Below are 3,485 nucleotides of genomic sequence, written 5' to 3' on the forward strand. Positions count from 1 at the left end.
ATTGCTGAATCCGTATCAGTAGGTCAAACGATCACTCTTGAACAGCAGGGGCCTCAGTAACCTCAAATCAATCCTAGCATTGTAACAATTTATATATTTAAAAAATTTCCTTTACAAGATCTCAGAAGCGACTCATTTAAGATGGGAACATATGGTAATCCAGTCCATTCAAAGAAACTCAATACATTGCGAAGGCATACTTCTTGAGAGAAGCAACAGGTTATGGTTGATATAACATCAGTGGCAATTGATTCCATTTATGAGGTCCAGCCACTAAGAAAGACCTCCACTGCACTTCTTCTAGCTTTGATTGTTGAAAGGTTGGTACCACCAACCTGAAATCATCTGCTGAGAGCAAAGTCTGTGCTGGAACATAATGCTGTAAGGCATAGTAATGTCCCAAATGTACCAATGAAAGTAACTTGTAATTACTGGGGATCTTAATTGATAATTGTCTTACTTTTGAGGCACAAATAAAAGCAGTTTAGAGAGGGTTATGTAGATTAAGGAGAATACATTCTAATTTTACATCTGAAGGTTTGTTTAAGTAATTGTGCAAATTTTGATTTTAGGTACTTCAATATATTTACTGGTTGCGGTAAGTACTTACATTGTAGAGACTGCAGAACCCGGCATTGCATCTTATTTGTCAGGTATTGAATTTTGATAGTCTATTGCCATTATTGGTTATATTGCATTGGCTGCCCATGAAAGCTAAGATGATTTTCAAAATAGTATTTCTGATTCTATATGGATAAGCCCCAGAATGCTGGGGTATAGAAACAGGAAACAACCCGCACCGTGGAGCCTGAGCCAGGCACAGCGGCTACAAACCCCTTGCCGCTTGCTGTGTAGAGGAGGTGAAGCTGGTTAACTTATGCTCAATTCCCTGATGAAGCTCGGTTGCGAAACAGGGAGCCCTGTTGGAGATTGTGGAGATACACAGCAAGGAGTTTGTAGCCGCTGGGCCTGGCTCAGGCTCCACTGTGCGGGTTGTTTCCTGCTTCTATACCCCAGCATTACGATGAAGACTACTATGAATACCATTTTTGCAAACATAAGTGTGATATGATTTTGATATTCTATAAAAGTAATTGAAGATTGTAATATATTTTTCCGCTTATCTGGGAGTTTTTGACCAAGGATGTGTCTGCCTGCCTCAAAGTTGGTGTTTTGAGAGTGGATTGTCTATTTGGGCAATGTTTTTGTATCCCTTTTAGACACTGAGGCCTTTTTTCCTTTTGCTGTGTATGAGTGTCAGTAGTGCTAGAAAAATATTTGAATGTAATTTATGAGTATTAAGTTACCCCTATCTTTGCCATGTATAACCAACTACAAGTGTTTTCATAAAACTTTAAAAGCTTTTCTATTTCCAAAATCCATACTGGCAAATTGAAATAAGGTTGGATTGCTGTATTTGACAATATTTTAACTTCTTGGATTCCAGAGAATGCTCAGGGTTTGTTTGTTTTTTTGTAAACTGCCTAGAACTTTGTGATATTGGCGGAATATAAATACAATTTGTAGTGTAATGGAATATTCATCGTACTGTCCTTGAAGAAAATGCTTACTTGTCTCAAAGGCAATTAAAGCAATTTACAATAAGATGATACCAATTCAAAAAGTGCAATAAAACAACCTTAAAGCTCCCAACATCCTGCCCACTTTGACTCATTCCCTCTGCATTTTTTATACGTTTTTGGATGGGAGAGGGAAAGTATTTCTATTATGGTACTTTTCCCCCTATAAATCACTTGTTAACATGTTCATGATACATAAACATTTGCCATCTGCATGCATTGAATTTTGCTAGAATGCAGCTCCCTGATTTGCTAATTCTAAATGATTAGGAGGAACTTTCAGAATCTTAAACATTTTTTTCTCATTTCTAAAGAGAGAATTAGGAGAGGAAAAGGGAACTCTTGATGATTTCATATATGTCCAAATAAATTATATATACCCAGTCTGCCAAATGCTTTTTCTGGATAACAGTTTGTAGTTCCATCATGTGTTTAATTTGAACAAAAAGCTGCAGAATCATATCTATAGAAAACAAAAGAATTCAACAGATGTAAAACAGATGTTAAAAAGGAAATAATGCACTTAGTTGCTAAGAAAAATAGATAACGACACTGCTTTATCTAGAAAAAAAAATTACTTCCTTTGGCAACCAGAAGGTGGCATTATTGCCTTGTACAAGTATACAGATTGAGGCAGTCCTGTTTGCATTTCAGATACGTCACTTCTAGGATTATTTTCTACTTTTGGGGATACATCATAGCTGCAAAAATTAAGTAATGCAATCCAGAAGATGTGAATTCTGCCACTGTAGAATCTTCAGGTCTTGCCCAGGAGTCAACCCCTGATTAATTTTATAATTTACCTCTAATCCCATCCCTATAATCTACCTCTACTCTTATCTGTACCCCAAAGGGATTGAGGGGTACAGATAAGAGTAGAGGTAGATTATAGTGATGGGATTAGAGGTAAATTATAAAATTAATCAGGGATCACTGTTCAGGCACTAGGCCTGATGGGCCGCCGCAGGAGTGGACCGCTGAGCAAGATGGACCTCTGGTCTGACTCAGCGGGGGCAACTTCTTATGTTCAGATTAGAGAATGACACTGGGTCAAATTTGCCCCTGCAGGAACTCATTTTCCCGTCCCCCTGAGTTCTTTTCCTGTCCCTGCCCCATTCCTATAAGCTCTGCCTTAACCGCACAAGCCTCAAACACTTTTGATTTTAAAGTGTTTGAGGCTTGTGCAGATGAGGACAGAGCTTGCAGGAATGGGGCAGGGACAGGAAAAGAACTCAGGGGGACGGGAAAATGAGTCCCTGCAGGGACGGGAAAAAATTTGGCCCTGATCCAGAGTTAACTTTTAAAGTTAAGCTAACTGATGTGAATCTGTAATGCAGGGATCACCAAACTGGCCTATGGAATTCATTTGTCACCTTCTGACAAAAATGTGAGCCAAATCCAAATTCCCTTCTTTCTCAGATCTTTACCCAGCCTGTGAATAAATTTTTGCTTGCTTTTTTTATGTTTTCAAAACTGGCAAAAGCAGTTAAGACTGGTGAGTTTCCCAGGCTCCATCAACTGAAGAAGACAAGGATGGTGTGGCATAGTAACAGATTTGACAAACTTTAATGGAGTGTTTCCTGGCCACCCCCACCCTCCCTCTTGGTGATCTGAAATATCCCACATGTTTAGTGTCTTGAAATATTTGGGGAGTCCTGCTCTAATGACAGCTGCAGTGCAGCAGTTAAAAACTATAGCAAGGGCACTGACCTTTACTTTAAAAAAAATTGCATGTGGAAAACAGCTGTACTGCAACAGAAAAGAAGTTAGCTAAGCAACAATAACCCGAAATAAAGCGGGCCGGGGAGAGGAGGCAGGATGTACATTTATGTTCCACTGCAAACTCTAACTAGTTATGTAACTACTAACAAATGGGACTATTTTTTTTTTTTTGTAAATGTTGAC

Source organism: Geotrypetes seraphini, chromosome 15 (assembly GCF_902459505.1).
Source record: "Geotrypetes seraphini chromosome 15, aGeoSer1.1, whole genome shotgun sequence".
NCBI classification, from domain to species: domain Eukaryota; kingdom Metazoa; phylum Chordata; class Amphibia; order Gymnophiona; family Dermophiidae; genus Geotrypetes; species Geotrypetes seraphini.